Here is a 17,876-nt window from a genome sequence, read left to right as displayed (position 1 = left end):
GCAAAATGGTGACTTTCCAACTCTACCATACACTCTGTATTTATCAGTGGGCAATCTCTTTTAAGAAATAGCTTTCCCTCTTCCCCCATCTCTCTCTCTCTCTCTCTCTCTCTCTCTCTCTCATTAGTGCAGACTAATGGATTCTTATTTTATTCAATGAATAATTCATTACTGTTCTTATTTTGATACTCTAGTTATCCCAGGTTTGGCTAATTATAGGCCCTTCAAGCTGACTCCTGATGACGTGCCCCATTTTATTTTCTGAGCATTTCTTTATTTCTGGCACGACAAGGTGTTCCAGGGCATCTTGTATAGTCCTGCCCTAGTCCTGAAATCCGCTGTTTCACCAAGAAGCCCAGATCCCTTTTCATGGTGAAAGGTATTCAGAAATCTAGATCTGGGCAGGTAATCTTTAATTTTGAAGTTACTTTCAACCATAAAATCATGAGGAATATATACATATGTCAATTTTTAAAAATTCAGTTTGGGAACTGAATAAAAACAGTGTCCATCTACAGGGTAAGCCCTAAGCAAACACTGGGTTGTATGTGAAATGCTAGCACAGTGAACACAATAATTTGTTGTTCTTAGGTTCGTGGGAAGGGACGGTCCTCTGAGATGAAATGGAGAAAACAGTTGTTTTGCTTACTTTGCGATTTAACCCAGTTATAGTTCTGTCTCCCTTCTTTTGCTTGTATGGTTGTAGCTTTTTCTACAACTCTGCTAAGGAAATTCGTCAAGATTTTTAAATTTGAATGTTCTCTCATATCATAATCAAAATATTTTCATTTTGATTATGAATATTTCCATAGTGAGAGGATCCTTCTCCATCTTCACTTATAGCAACATCGTAGAAAAACATTAGTAGCTTAGGAACTAAACTCTCCAGTACATTAGTTTGCAAAGAGAACACTTGAAAAACCCATACAGTAGAGGAAGTGGTGAAGTTTCTAAATTTAAAAAAAAAACACACACAAAAAAAAAACACACCTCAAGGTGAGGAAAAAGGGAAATTTTTACCAGAAGCCTAAACCTATTAATAAATGCAGTTCAAAAGGAGCAATTCCCAACTTACTATGGTCCAGTTTTCTTTTCACTGACTCCTTTCTGCTTAGCCAACACGTAAACGGGTACCAACGAGGTGGCAGAAGGCACAGTAAATCTCTTAGGCTCCTATATCCCTTGTGTGTGGCGAGGGTAACACCAGAGAAAAAGCACGAGAGTTCTGGAGCCCCCCCATTCAATCCCCCCCTTTCCCGCCTAAACACTGAGGGGGCGTGGCCCGAAGCCGGGACGGGGCGGGTTACTTCCTTGGCCCCGCCTCACTCTTTTCCTCCATGCCCCGCCCACACGCATTTCGCCACGATCCCGACAGGCCCAGCGGCTAGGAGAGTCACGTGAGGGTGGGCGGTGGAGGTGGAGGCTTGTCTCCGCTGTTTCCCCGTCTCTATGGTTTTCGGTGGTAGGCGGTTTTGACGCAGAAGTCCTGGAGCTCGAACGTGGACGGGTGAGTCCTGGGCTCGGAAGGGTGTGAGGAGACCGCCATTCAGGGCAGGCGAGATGGAAGCGGGAGGGGGAAGGCGAAACAACTTGAGGGACCTGATCTCCCGGGCCAGCCGTTTGTTCGCTCTGGAATCTGGCGACCTGTCAGGTCAGGCGGAGAGAGAGCTGTCGTTCCCCAGTGCGCTCAGTTTAGGGACTTGAGAGGAGCCCTTGTCCTGTCTGCTTGCCGTCCTCCGCTCTACTTCACCCAGTTCCTTCTCAGGGTCCCGGGAGAACTTCCAGCGCTGAGTTCCTAGCGGCGGCGTTCCCTTGGGCGCCCACGGCCCCTCTCCCCACGGGCGACCGGGAGACACAGGTGGACTTGATGGGTGTCCCTGGGATTTGTGGATGTGGTTGGAAGTGGGTGGGGCAGTTTGCAGTTAGATCTCTGATGGGGCGAAGTATTACTTATTGAAACGATAAACGAAGTGGAAAAATCAGCGGAGACCCGAAGGAGCAAAACGAAGTGCAGGCTTCTTGGGATGTTCAGTTTTATCTTTTCCGGTGCTTTTCCGTCCTCATTCTCTCTCAAGTTTCCTTCTCATCCTGACCCACCATACGATGTTTTGAGAATGAGCCAGGTGTTAGTGACTCTCTGTGACTGTTGGGAGAAGAGTTAAAGCAGACTTCTTTAAGTTGCTATCTCTGTAATCTTAATGTTTATGGTTTCTTTACCCTCTCTTTCAAATGCCTAAAAAACATTGTAGGTATTTGTAAATATAAGTAGAATAACCATTTTATAGCCAAGAGACTAGAATAAAATATTTTATTCTCCCTGTGATACCTGGAAAGATCCATTCTCTTTCTGTTATTTTATAAATAGATGTGTTTATACTGTTTTTTTTGGGGGGGTGGATTCCTGAATATACCTTTCTTTATGATAAAGCATCTCTTCGGGTCATGTGTGCAAGTGATTTGGCAGCAGGAGACAGGAGTTTGCAGATGAAGTGAACCAATTTGGGGTTGATAGCTGTAGGAGAGTTTAGGTTTCGTTGAACCATATGACAAATTAGTAAAATGTCAGCATTTTGAGACAGAGGTGTTGGCCGGGATAACCTATCTGCTGTCTTTCTGGTGTTGGACAAGGTCATGAACTTGTTGAATATTGTCTAACCTACAAACTTTTTAGAACCTACTGCCACTTGTCTGTGAGGTGGCTCTGGCCTCTAGCTACTCCTTATCGTCACCCTTCATAAATCCTTGATTACCTCTTCCACTTAAGAACATCACTCTGGCCACCTAATTATGTCAAGAAAGTGTCATGAACACTTAAGTGCCCTTAATGAAGATTATAAAGCACCAAGTAATGCTGACAAAAAGGGAAGATTCAGGAGTGGGTTGTGTGCCTGGGGAGGGAGGGATAAAAAGAGTGATAGAAACTAATCAAAACTAAAGAAGCAAGAGAATAAAAGCATGTCTTGCTAGCTTCCTTTATAACCTAGAGAATATTTACTATATTCAGTAGGTTTTTTTACATTCTCAAGGGGTGAATCATGAGACTGACTTTCCTATACTGTTTTAAGAATGAAACAATGGTATGTCCCTTAATGCAATATTATGTAAAAAATATTATGTAATGCAGTGTCCCTTAATGCAATATAATATGCAATATTATAACCGATTTTTTTTTAATTGGGGAACAGTGTGTTTCTCCAGGGCGCATCAGCTTCAAGTGGTTGGCCTTCATTCTAATTGTGGAGGGCGCAGCTCAGCTCTAGGTCCAGTCGCCGTTTTCAATCTTAGTTGCAGTCCACCGTCCCATGCAAGAATTGAACCAGCAACCCTGTTGTTGAGAGCTCGCGCTCTAATCAACTGAGCCATCTGAAAGATTTAACTGACCCTTCAAATCTTATATTACTTAGTACTATAGGACTAAAATAATGATAAAATTATTAAACCTAATTTGACCACTTTTAATCTTTAGTTTTACCTCTTGAGTAATTTTTACAATGGCTGCAGCACTTACTGAACATTAACCATTTTTCCATATAGAGTTGTTTAATATATCCCTTTTAAAGAGAACCAGTTTTTTAAAAAATTAAATCACAACTCTTTCCCCCACTCAAAATAAAAAATAGCTTGCTTTTGTGCCAAGGAAAAAGGTTTTAAATAGATGTTCTACTCATGTTTGTAAATTATGAGAAAATTGTTAATGCTTTTAAGACAATAAATATTGATACCTGAGCATATTTGAGAGGAAAATACAGGGGCAGTATTTTTAAATGTTTTATTTCCTATTATAAAAGTAATAGGTGTTTATTTTGGAAAAATGGAAAAAATTATAAAAATATAACATTGAAAATTGAAATCCTAATTTATGGTTTCCCCTGCAAGTACCAGGTAATCACTAGTTTCTTTTAATATTTGGAAATCAGTGTAACAAAGTAAAGCATCTAGAGTCAGACTCTGAGAGAAAGACGGTACTAATAGATCTAGGCTTATATCCTACAACTTCAGAAACCCCAGAAGAGAGCAAGCTTACTTCCTTTCCTCTATATTTCCAGCAAACTACTGTATACGTAGGAGTCTTATTGGCCTGATTTGGGTCATAGCCCATCCTAGAGGCAACCTCTGTGGCTAGAGTGATGGAATGCTTGTGTAACCTGGATTGTATTTTGTTCCTACCCTGGAGTGTGGTACAGGGAGTGCATACAGTTTCAAACCATATGAATTAGGGTAGGGAGCATATAATTCCTAAAGGAAAATTGAGATAACATTTCCTTTAGAAGGGAGAATGGTAGCTGGACAGGCAAAAACCATAGATGTACCCTAAAATAATTTTACATGTAAGTTTTTTCCTTTTCCAATATAAATTAATTGTATTTTACAGTTTGTATGTTGATTTTTCTTTTTTAATGTCTATTATTTTATTAATTTATAGAACTTAAATTTAAACTCTTTAAGTACAGATGTTTGTACTCTTGTTACATGTATAGTACCCTTGCTGTGGAGTATTCAGATATTATAACTTTAAGTATTTTGTATATTTGGCGAGTTTGTTAAAATTGAGTATTGATAAATATTTTTATTATTGTGGGTGAACTTGATTAATAAATTGCAGTTTATAAATAGTAAATAAAATTTTTAAATATTTAAGTATATGTAGTTAATATGATTAAATGCTTGATTCTTTTATTTTGTGTTTAAAAATCTGTTAGCTTAGAAACCACTTCATTTTGTGCATTATATGAAAAATAAATCACTATAATTGGCGTTAATTGTTGTCATTGGGTATTAACTTTATAGTTAACATTAATGCCTGGTTCTGTATGTTTATGGATTATTCTGATGATTCATTATATTTTTAGAGAAAATATAATTAAAGCAACATTGTTTACTCCACTGTCTTGTCTTTGTTTAAAAGAAATGTTAACGGCTCAATTCAATGGATATTGCAACTTTAATTACTAACATTGGTGGCACAGACTTTAGTGGAAACAGGTCTATATTCTAAAACCCAACTCCATTGCTCTTGGGTGTTGAGCAAGTTACTTAATCTCTCTGAACTTGAGTTTATCCCATTTGGAAAATGGAAATGATGATACCTATCTCATAGGGGTCTTGTGAGGATTCACTTAATACATGACAAATGTCTTGGATATAGTAGGTTCTTATTAAATGTAATTATTATTAATAACAATAACAAAAAATAATGTCTTAAGATTTTATTTTTCCAGTTTCAGAATGTTTAGCCGTGGGGATTTAAAAATATTTAGGTACCGAAGGAGTTAACTATATTGTTCTTCATTCAGTTTGTCTTGATTTTAGCAGGTTTTTAAATTCCATATTGCATATATAGCAATAAACTAGAAAACTGCTTGAACAAAGTCATTCTTAGTCGACTGCCCAAGAATTTGAAGATTGCCTAATTTAAGTATGATAACTGTCATGCTGGGGGAATGTATTGAGAGAATTTTACACAAACTCTGAGCTCAGTGAAGTTTAATTAGGTAGAAGGAATAGTACATTCCTTCACTATTCCATTGTATGTACAAACCATATTTTGTTTATCCATTCATCTGTTGATAGACACTTGAATTGCTTTCACCTTTTTGGCTATTGTGAATAATGCTGCTATGGAGCATGAGTGTTTTTTTAAAACTTGTTTGCTAGTTAATTTTCCCACTATTAAGCATTCCCAAGTTTATTTCTGTAGCATAAGTATGATGAGAAGAGAATTAAACAAAGAGTTACTAGATCTGGTTTCTGTTTCCAACTTTGCTACTGACCAGTTTTGTGAGCTTGATGAAGTTGCTTAAAGTGCTGTCCTCTCTGGCCTGTTTCCTGTCATGTTGAAAGTTTCTAAGGACTCTTAGAGCTCTAATATTCTACTATATTATTTCCTTTTTTTCTTTATATTTTATCTCAATGTTTTGAGGATATTGGTGCAGAACATGTACTGAATGTATCTTTTGTCAAAAATGTGTGCACCTTTTCTTTTTAAACAACAAAAACCTGTGTCTTTCTAACCCATTGACTCCCTCCCCAACTTTTCTGTGGGAACAGGAACTTTTCTTTTTGTTCTGAAAAATATAATTCTTCCTTTTGTATAATAAAATAGAAATATGAAGAAAAGTAGTGTGTTATGTTGTGTGGCATATTCTCCGTTTGTCCCTCTATTTTCAGTCTTTACCCTTTCCCATCCTGCTTTATGCCCCAGGAAGTCCACGTTCGTGGACTACACATTACAGGCTCCATTCTCTCTGGTATTCAGTAGGGTTTAGCCAGTGACAGAAGATGGGAGAGGAGTGAAGTGTGATTATATATATATTTTTGGCTCTGTTGGTTGGTAATAGTTGCAGTCTGCTGAAGGCCACACAGCTCTTATTACGCAGCTCTCTCCCAAAGTTCCAGCTACAACTGTGAGTTCTGGTAACTAATACCTTGCCTGGCCCGTTAAGGCCTAGTGGCTTCCCACTGTTATGTCCAGGCTGCTTCACTGTCCCTTGTTGGTTTCTGTTAACACTGTCCACATCTTTATAAACAGACCCTTTATTAAATTTTCCCTGATTATACTATCCTTGGTAGTTTCTATCTTTTGTAATTTTAAATTTCAGATAAATGAATGAATTGCCATATTCCTCATAGTAAGCTTTTTTTGGACTAGTTTTTTAAAATTGTGGTAAAATATACGTAACATAAAATTTGCCATTTAAATCACTTTTAAGTGTACCATTTAGTGGCATTAAATCCATTCACATTGTTGTGCAGCCATTGCCACTACCATTTCTAAGACTTTTTCATCATGCCAAAGAGAAACTCTACCCATTAAACAATAACTTCCCATTTCCTCCTCCCTCTAGCCCCTGCTAACCTCTATTCTATTTTCTATCTGTATGACTTTGCCTATTCTGGATACCTAGGTAAGTGGAATAATACAATTTTATCCTTTTGTGTCTGTCTTATTTCACCTAGCATAATGTCTTCATACTTCATCTATGTTGTAGGATGTATCAGAATTTCATTCCTTTTTAAGGCTGTATAAGATTGCATTGTATGTACCTATCACATTTTTTTATCCAATTTTCTGTTGATGGACATTTGGGCCGTTCCTACCTTTTGGCTATTGTGAATAATGCTGCTGTGAACACTGGTATACAAATATCTGCTTGACTCCCTACTTTCAATTCTTTTGGCTATATACCTAGGAGTGGAATTGTTGGATCATATGGTAATTCTGTTTAACTGTTTTCTATAGTGGCTACACTATTTTATATTGCCACCAGCTGTGCCCAAGGGGTCTGCTATCTCCACATTTTCTCCAACACTTGTTATTTTCTGCTTTTTTGATAATAGCTATCCTAATGGATGTGAAGTGGTAGCTCATTGTGGTTTCGGTTTGCATTTCCATAATATGGTGAGCATATTTTCATGGGCTTATTGGCCATTTGTATATCTTCCTTGGAGACATATCCATTCAAGTCCTTTGTTCATTTTTTGAATTGGGATTTTGTTGTTGTTGGACTACATAGTTTTTTAATCAACATACAAGGTTTCTTGGCAAAGTAATTCCACGGATTTGAAATGCTATTTAGGTTAGAAGAAAAGGACCAAACATGTTCATATCCTTGACTAAAATAGCAAGGAGAGATAATAGATACATTTATGATGAGAGTCTTACTTCGCATTTTAATTCAATGTTTGTAGTAAAAGTGTTATATATAAAATGTTAGGTGTTATATATTTATGTAATATTTTAGTGAAATTTATATTACATAACAATTTTTATTTGAATTATCACCATCAGCAGCATCCTCTTCTATTACCTTACAAACAGTTATTCGTAATTTACTGTGTGTTAGGCACTGTGCTCAGCTTTTCCCAACCATTTCTCATTTAATCCTTTTCATAGTCATTTGCAGTAAGTATTATTATCCCTGTTTTATGGAAGCACAAAATTGCCAAGTCAGGAAACACAGGAGACAGACTTCAAAATTAATGGCCAGTAAGCAGTCAAGTTAGTAAGGTATCTAGAATTAATTAACTAGATTACCTTGAGTAAGACACTTAACTTTCTGGGACTCCATTTAACCCCAAATTATACAACAACAATGCAAACTTACCTACATGTTCAGTAGAACTTTTAATTTGTGATGTTCTAATTTTGGCTTTAATTAAGTCCTAAAATTTAAAACAACATCTTCATGTAAGCAAGGGAAAATATTTATTTAAAAGTACGTGGGTAAGATTTCCAGTCAAGATGGGGAAGTAGGTAAAACCGTGCTTGTATCCTCTCATGACCACATCAAAATCACAACTAAACTATCCTGTTTCCCTGAAAATAAGACCAGGTCTTATATTAATTTTTACTCCAAAGACACATTAGAACTTATGTTCAGTGGCTGTCATCCTGAAAAATCATGCTAGGTCTTATTTTCCAGTTAGATCTTATTTTCGGGGAAACATGGTAGAAAATACCATCATTGAGATTCACTTGAAGTCTAGCTGAACAGAAATCCTACAACTAAGGACATACAGAAGAAGCCACATTAAGACTGGTAGGAGGTGCAGAGCCATGCAATGGGCTGGTTCCACAGCCGTGTGTGGCAGTTAAAAATAGGGAGAGATGTCTTGGCTGCAGAGGTGCCCTCTGAGGAGTGAGGGATCCCAGCCCCACACCAAGCTCCCGAGCCCAGGGTTCTAGTGCCAGGAAGAGAAATCTCCACAACTGTCAGCTGTGAAAACCAGCGGAGATTGTAGCTGAGTGAGACAGGAGGTGACTGGTGTTTCAGGCATTCCGCTTAAAGGGCCTATATATGAACTCACTCTCTCTCTGCTCTATCACTGAGGCAGCAGCTCAAAAGGTGCGAGGGATATATGGGGAGGAACTGAATTGTCTGGATTCAGGACAAAGGCTGGAGGGGCAGTTTTCTTCCACACACAAGTGCTGGAAGAACCAATTGTTCCTTTGTTGAGCCCTCCCCCTACATGGTATGCATGAGCAGGTGCCATATATGAGTCTACAAACTGGCTAAACCTGATTGGCCCTGTCCTGGTGATTCCCTGAGACCCTGCACCACGTGACTTCCAGGTCCACTCAAGCCAATTCCAGTGGCTTTTCCATACAAGTAGCCTATCTTGGCTCATGCTGTGAAATTTCCTAAAACTTCTCAAAGGTTCACAAACCCTAAACAAGCAGCATCTGACCTTGGTATCTCTTGCTGAGCAGCCCCAAGCCAGGCACTAGTGGCTGCTCCAAGCCAGGCACTAGTTATCCTTAGTTTTGCTGCTTGGCCTTTCCCAAGCACCCCCAAGTCCAGCACGAGTGGCTGACATCTGCGGATTGCCTTGTGGCTTATGCCAGGTAGCCTGGGCAGGGCACAGGCTGCAGCTAAACTTGGCCTGCAGCAAGGCCACTCCCAGGAGGCCCCAAGGCTGGCATGCTTCAGACCTAGCCAGAGCACCACCTGGCTGCCTTTGTGGTCCACACACTCAAAGGACAGTTTGGGCAGGCACCAGAGCCCTGCAAAGCAAATTCTGCTCCATAGTGTCAGCCCCTGCACAACAGCTTTTCCACTTTAGTAATGGCCAGTTCTCATAACCATTCAGCCCAAAGGTCAGTCTCTCCTATTGACATGTTATCAGCAACCAAGACTCAACTATAATAGGAGGGCACCCAACTCAGGTGACCAGGGAGACTGCACCACTGGGCCCCACAGGATGCCTACTACATAAGGCCACTCTACCAAGACCAGGAGACATAGCAGCCCTACCTAACACATAGAAACAAACAAGGGAGGCAGGCAACCAAAATGAGGAGACAAAGAAACATGTCCCAAATGAAAACAGGACAAAGCTCCAGAAAAAAGAACTAAACAAAATGGAGACAAGCAATCTACCAGACACAGAGTTCAAAACACTGGTTATAAGGATGTTCAATGATCTCAGGGAGAGCTTCAACAATGAGATAAGAAACATAAAAATGTAGATAGAAAACATAAAAAAAAACAGAAATGAAGAATGCAATAACTGAAATGAAGAATGCATTAGAGACAATCAACAGTAGATTAGATGAAGCAGAGGATCGATCTGGAAGACAAGATAGCAGGAAACACCCATTGGGAACATCAAAAAGAAGGAGTGGGGGGATGAGAACAGTTTAAGGGCCTCTGGGACAACATTAAGTGTACCAGAAGAAGAAAGAGAGAGTAAGAAATTGAAAACCTATTTGAAGAAATAATGACAGAAAACTTCCCTGACCTCGTGAAGAAAATAGACATACAAGCTCAGAAACCTCAGTCCCAAACAAAATTAACCCAAAGAAGCCCACACCAATATACACCATAATTAAAATGCCAAAAGTTAAAACACAAAGATAATTTTTAAAAGCGGCACAAGAAAAGCAGTTAATTACCTACAAGGGAGCTCCCATAAGACTATCAGTTGATTTCTCAACAGAAACTTTGCAGGCCAGAAGGGATTGGCATGAAATATTGAAAGTGATTTAAAAAAGAAGGAAAAAAAAAAAGGCAAGGATCTACAACCTAGATTACTCCATCCAGCAAAGTGATCATTTAGAATTGAAGGAAAGATAAAGAACTCCCCTGTCAAGAAAAAGCTAAAGGAGTTCAACACCAAACTAATATTATAATAAACGTTAAAGAGACTTCTTTAAGAAGAACAAAACAAAAAAGATAAAACATATGAATAGTAAAATGACAATGACTATCAACAATTACTTTAAAGGTAAGTGAATTAAATTCTCCAATCAAAAGACAAAGTGTGATTGAATGGATAAGAAAACAAGACTTTTACCTATTTTGCCTACAAGAGACTCACTTCAGATCGCATGACACACACAAACTGAAGTAAAGGGATGGAAAAACATAGTTCATGAAAATGGAAACAAACAAACAAAAAGATAGTGTAGCAATACTTATACTGGACAAAATAGACTTTCAGGTACACAAAGGCTATAACAAGAGACAAAGAAGGACCCAGTAATCCCACTTATGGATATTTATACAAAGAAACACAAAACTACTTTAAAGGGACATATGCATCCATGTTTATTGCTACAGTATTTATAGTAGCTAAGATACGGAGGTAACCTGGATATCCATCAATGGGTGAATGGATGAAGAAGTAGTACAAATATACAATGGGATATTACTCAGCCATAAAAAAACAATGAAATCTTTTTATCTGCAGCAACATAGATGGACCTAGAGGGTATTATGCTGAGTAGAGTAAGTCAGACAGTGAAAGACAAATGCCGTATGATTTCAATTACATGTGGAATCTAAACAACAAGATAAACAGAACGGAAACAAACTCATAGATACATAGAACATTTTGATGGTTGTCAAATGGAAGGAGAGTTGGAGGATGGGTAAAAAAGGAGGAGAAGGGATTAAGAGTACAAATTGATAGTTACAGAGTAGTTGTGGTGACATAAAGTATAGCACAGGGAATATAGTCAATATTGTAATAATTATGTATGGTGTCAGATGGGTACTGGAATTATTGAGGAGATCATGTTGTAAGTTATATAAATGTCTAATCACTATGTTGTACACCTGAAACCAATGTAATATTGTATGTCACCTTTAAATGAAAAATGAAAAAAATTGTTAATAAAAAAGGGAAAGAAATACCTGAGTAAATAGGATTTGGAGTACAGATTTAAAAGGCCAGAAAATATCCTGTGAAATATCTAATATTGCTGTCAACCTGGCAGGTTTTTTTCTAGAGAGAACATAAATATAGCCATATTTTTATAAAATAGTATCTATAAAGATGTCTGATGCTATGAAGGCTAAAAAAATATTCTACTGTAATTATTTATGTAGAAGGAGAGTTTCTTTGGCAGAAATGTATATTATTCTTATAGGTTGGCCCATAATACTAATCAATTCTTTGCTGTTGAAGGAGACTGAGTAACATGTTGTAGACCCACAGTTGAGTTCTGACGTGGAATTATTATATTTTAATACAGGTACCCCATTTTCCATATCCGAAAATTTAATATAGTACAAACGAGAGAGCACTTATTCATTGGAACACTTATAAAATACAGAGTTCTCTGTAAATGAAAGGTGACATTCTTACTAAATAGTGATTGCTTCATTCTGTCTTCACATATCATTTCTATATCACAGTAGGATTTAGATGTTTTCATTTAATAGGGAAGCCCATAAAGTATTCTAACTCTGTTCTACAGTTGTTCAATGTTCTATTTTTTTTTTTTTTTAAGAATTTACTCTTTCTAGGGTCATTCTGAGACTTTTTAGGCTAAGTCAACCAGTACTTTTGCTATACATTTCCATGTTAAAGTTTAATGAACAAAGCAAACAGACTTAGCAATGAATGAATTAGCTGATTAACAACTTACAAACCAGAATACAGTTGTAAGTTTACATAGGCCATTCAGGTTTATTTAGTTGTATGATTAGATTAACTCAACCTAATATGGTTAAATGATTGGCCTTTTTTTGGGCCTTGAGCTCTTTTTGTTCAAAGTAATTCTTTTAAGCTATTATGGAAATTAACATTTAAGAGCTTTAGGACCACACATGATAAACATATTACTCAGGTAATGTATTATTGTCAACCAGTACATTACATATTTGAATTCTGGCTTGAAAATTTTGGAAGCTGGAGAAGTGCATTTTCACTTTTGCTAATAGCTATCCTAATGGGTGTGAAGTGGTGTCTCATTGTGGGTTTGATTTGCCTTTCCCTAATGACTTACGATGTTGAACATATTTTCATGCACTTATTGGTCATTTGTATATCTTTTTTTGGAGAAATGTCTATCCATGTTCTTTGCCCATTTTTAAATTGGATTTTTTCTTTTGTGGTTAAGATTCAGGAATTCTTTCTATATTTTGGATATTAACCCCTTATCAGATATATGATTTGCAAATATTTTCTCCCCTTCTGTGGGTTGTCTTTTCATTCTCTTGATACTGTGCTTTGATGGACAAAAGTTTTTTATTTTGACAAAGTCTATTTTTTTTGTTGTTGTTGTTGCCTGTGCTTTTGGTGTCCATTGCCAAATCTAATGTCATAAAGATTTCCTCCTATGTTTTCTTCTAAGAGTTTTCCAGTTTTAGCTCTTATGTTTAGATCTATGCTCAATTTTGAGTTAATTTTTTAATATGATATAAGGTAAGAGTCCAACTTCTTTCTTTTGCATGTGGACATACAGTTTTTCCAGCACCATTTGTTGAAAAGAAATCCTTTCACCATTGAATGATCTTGGCACCCTAGCTGAAAATCAATTGACCATATATGTGAAGCTTTATTTCTGGGCTCTCTATTTTATTCCATTGGATCCCATATATCTGTCTTTATGCTAGTGCCACACAGTTTTGATTGCTATAGTTTTGTAGTAAATTTGGAAATCAGCAAGTGGGAATCCTCCAACTTTGTTCTTTTCCAGTATTGTTTTGGCTGTTTGGGCTCCCTTGAGATTCTATGTGAATTTTTTTAAAAGACTGTTCTTTTAAGAGTCATTATATGTTCACAAAATGGGGGAATACAATTATATTTGCAAAATTGAGGGGAAGATACAGAGGTTTAGCCTCTGTATCTTCATATAGGCCATATAGCCTCTGCCCTCATGTGTAACCTTCCCCGTTATCAACATGCCACACCAAAGTGGTACAGTTGTTACAACTGATGAACCTACTGAAACGTCATCATTACCTGAAGTCCATAGTTTACATAATAGTTAACTCTTGGTGTTGTACAGTCTATGGATTTATACAAATGTGTAATAACATATATCCATCATGTGGTATCATACAGAGTATTTTTACTGCCCTAAAAATTATCTGTGCTTGTCCATTCATCCCTTCCCTCCCTCCATCCTTGGTAACCTCTGATTGTTTTTTTCTGTCTCCATAGTTTTACCTTTTCCAGAATGTCATTATAGTTGGAATCAATAACATGTAAGCATTTCAGGTTGGCTTCTTTCACATAATATGCATTTAAGTTTCCCTCATGTCTTTTTATGAATTGATAGTTCATTTTTTTCAGTGTTGAATAATATTCCATTGTCTGGGTGTATCACATTTTATTAATCCATTCACCTACAGAAGGATATCTTGGTTGCTTCCCAGTTTGGGCAATTATGAATAAACCTGCTATAAACATCTGTATGCAGTTTTTTTGTGTGGATGTAAGTTTTCAACTTCTTTGGGTAAATACTATCAGGAAGTGCAATTGCTAAATCATGTGGTGAGAATGTGTTTGGTTTTGTAAGAAACCACCAAACTGTCTTCCAAAGTGGCTGTACCATTATGCATTCCTATGAACAATGAATGAGAGTTCCTGTTGTTCTATATCCTTTGCAATATTTGGTATTATCAGTGTTTTAGATTTTGGCCATTGTAATAGGTGTGTATTGGTGTCTCATTTCTTTAATTTGCATTTTCCTGATGATATACGATGTGCAACATCTTTTCACATGGTATATCTTTGGTAAGGTGTCAATTCCACATGAATTTTAGGATGGATTTTTGGGATTGTTTTAAATGCTAGAAGTTGAGTTTATTAAAAAACAAACCACATACATCTCCATCTCCTAATTCTCTTCCTTATCTCCATTAAGGAAATCTTTTAGTCCCTGTTCACCCAAATTTTTTTCATTTACTGCTATTTAACACCAGTGTTTTAATGTTTTGACTTTTAAAATTTTTTATTTATGAAGACTATTTAATTTTGTCATGGATAAATGTCTATCATATTGCTTGCCGTTGTTTCTTCTTGTTAAACGTAACAAAGCAAGAATTACAGGTGTATAGAAAGATGAATCCATCGGGATTAATCGAGAGATTAAAGATTTTGGAGAGGATAATTAAATCTGTCATGCTTTCTCACATGGTTTTATAAAGTTATAGCAAGAGGTCACTTGTTGAAGTTACTGGGCAAGTAAATTGAAGGTGGAAGAAAAAACTATTTAAATGTCTTGCTTACACCTTAAATGTCAACTTCAGAATCAGGGATTTCTACTACCTTTAATATTTGAAGTTTTATAAAAAACGAAGAGAATGAGGAAGCTTCATTGTACTGTGTGATTGATAAAGTAATTAAAATGGTGTTGAAAATATTTGAGACAACAAAGGTCATAGAGTTGGAAGGTAGCTTGGTTTTTAATCTCAATTTAGTTACTTATCAGGAAAATTATACGATCCGATTTACATTTTTATAACAGCTTTCTTGAGATACAACTCACATACCATATAGTTCACTTATTTAAAGTATACAACACAGTGACTTTTAGTACATTCACAGGGGTGTGTAACCATCACCAGATTCAATTTAGAACATTTTCATTATCCTAAAAAGAACTTTACCCTTTAGCACTCACTCTTCATCTCCTCCCAACTTTCCCCTTGCTACCAGTCTAATTTCTGTCTCTGTAGACCTGCCAATTGAGTTTCTGGTTTGCATTTTTGAAAGATTATTCTGGCTAATGTAAAGAATGAAGCAAGGAGTTCACTTAGGAGACGACTGTAGAAATCCAATCTTGATAGGATGGTGCTATGGACTTGGCTGTTAACAGTGGAGATAGAGAGAAATTTATAGATGAGCGTATTTAGAAAACTGACTTTTTAAAAAAAAAACACTTTAAAGTGATTTTTTGGATAGACTTTGATTTATGTGCAGAAATTATAATATGCAAAATGATTATTTTATTCTTAATAAAAGGCTTCAGATGCTACAAGGAAGGCCAGAGAAGCTTCACATGAAGTCTGTGAGGAAATGTTTATTAGTGGAATATGTATTGGGTTTTCAAACCTCTGAAACTTACACTGTAATATGGCTTCACCCAGTTCATGTCAGATTGGGCCTGCTTTTGAGAAAAGCTAAAGTGAACTGTTTACTAGTTTTACTTCCCAGTAGATGAGACTATATAACTTGTATATTTAGGGTTTTATTTTTTAGTTTTTGACTTACATATATGTTTTTAATATATTTGTTCATATTACCCAATATGGTTTTTAAAATTATTATTATTAGTTTCAGGTGTACAAAGCAACATAATGTTATATAGCTGTTACAATACCATTGACTATCTTCCTTATGCTATACTCCACATCCCATGACTACATGTATATATATTTAATTATAGTTATACAATATTGTTCTACTTCAGCTTCAGGTGTACAGCACAGTGGTCAGCATCTACACAGTCTATGAAGTGATCCCCCTGATAAGTCCAGTGCCCATGTGGTTGGTACCTTACATAATCTTTACAACATTGTTGGTTATATTCCCCATGCTGGATTTCATATCCCATGACGATATTGTGTCTACTGATTTGCATTTTCTAATCCCTTCACCATCTCCCCCATTCCTTTCCCCCTCCCATTTAACAACCAACAGTGTTTTTTTCCTCCATCTCTGAGTCTATTTCTGTTTTGTTTGCTCATTCATTCTGTTCTTTAGATTCCACATATCAGTGAGATCATATGGTATTTGCCTTTCTCATTCTGTCTTATATCACTTAGCATAATATTCTCAAGGTCCATCCATGTTGTTGCCAATGGTAAGATTTCATTCTTTTCTATGGCTGACTAATATTCCATTGTATAAATGTTTCCCATTTTTTTTATCCAGTCATCTGTCGATGGGCATTTCGGTTGTTCTTGTATCTTGGCTATTGTGAATAGCGCTGCAATAAATGTAGGGGTGCATATATTTTTTCGAATTAGTGTTTTGGATTTCTTTGGATAGATACCCAGGAGTGGAATTGGTAGGTCATAAGGTAGTTCTATTTTTAATTTTTTGAGGTAGCTCTATACTGTTTTCCATAGTGCCGGCACCAATCTGCAATCCTACCAACAGTGCATGAGGGTTCCCTTTTCTTCACATTCTCGCCAACATCTGTTGTGTGTTGATTTATTGATGATTGCCATTCTGACAGGAGTGAGGTGGTATCTCATTGTGGTTTTTATTTGTATTTCTCTAATGATTAGGGACGTTGAGCATTTTTTCATTTGTCTGTTGGCTGTCTGTATATCCTCTTTAGAGACATGTCTCTTTATGTCCTATACCCATTTTTTAATAGGATTGGGTTTTGTTGTTGTTTTGTTTTTGGTATTGAGTTGTATGAGTTTTTAAATAAATTTTGGATATTAACCCCTTATCAGATGTATCATTGGCAAATATCTTCTCTCACTTGGTAGGATGACTTTTTGTTTTATTGATGGTTTCCTTTGCTGTGAAAAACTTTTTAGTTTGATGTAGTTCCACATGTTTATTTTTTCTCTTGTTTTCCTTGCCCCAGGAGGTATATCAGTAAAAATATTACTAAGGGTAATTTCTGTGAATTTACTTCCTATACTTTTTTCTAGCAGTTTTATTGTTCCAGGTCTTACATTTAAATCTTTAATCCATTTTGCATTTATTCTTGAATATGGCATAAGAACGTGGTCCAGTTTCATTTTTTTGCATGTATCTGTCCAGTTTTCCCAGCACCATTTATTAAATAGACTGTTTTTACCCCAATGTAAATTCTTGCTTCTATTGTCATAGATTAAATGACCATATAGGCATAGATTTATTTCTGGGCTCTTTATTCTGTTCCATTGATCTATGCATGTTTTTACCATGTTTCCCCAAAAATAAAACCTAGACAGACAATCAGCTCTAATGCGTCTTTTGGAGCAAAAATTAATATAAGACTCAGTTTATATTATATTATGTTATGTTATGTTATGTTATGTTATGTTATGTTATGTTATGTTATGTTATATTATACCTAGTCTTATATTATAGTAAAATAAGACTGGGTCTTATATTAATTTTTGCTCCAAAAGATGCATTAGAGCTGATTGTCTGGCTAGGTTTTATTTTCAGAGAAACACGGTATGCCGATG

The 17,876-nt window shown here is 36.5% G+C and overlaps 1 protein-coding gene across 2 annotated transcripts in view; it reads left to right on the top strand.

Moving 5' to 3' along the window:
• The first annotated feature begins 1,364 nt into the window (after nucleotides 1–1,364).
• The window catches only part of MICU1 (mitochondrial calcium uptake 1), a 189,527-nt gene continuing 173,015 nt past the window's right edge, over nucleotides 1,365–17,876 (top strand). Inside the window, exon 1 of one of the 2 annotated variants that reach the window (XM_081075092.1) lies at nucleotides 1,365–1,507. The gene's annotated coding sequence lies outside the window, so the exon portion shown is untranslated. The remainder of the gene's footprint in view (nucleotides 1,508–17,876) is intronic. The other variant, XM_081075093.1, reaches the window with a different exon arrangement.

Source organism: Rhinolophus hipposideros (assembly GCF_964194185.1).
Source record: "Rhinolophus hipposideros genome assembly, chromosome: 15".
Taxonomy (NCBI): domain Eukaryota; kingdom Metazoa; phylum Chordata; class Mammalia; order Chiroptera; family Rhinolophidae; genus Rhinolophus; species Rhinolophus hipposideros.
Note: the sequence above shows the minus strand (reverse complement) of the source record. Positions and strands in the feature narration are given on the sequence as shown.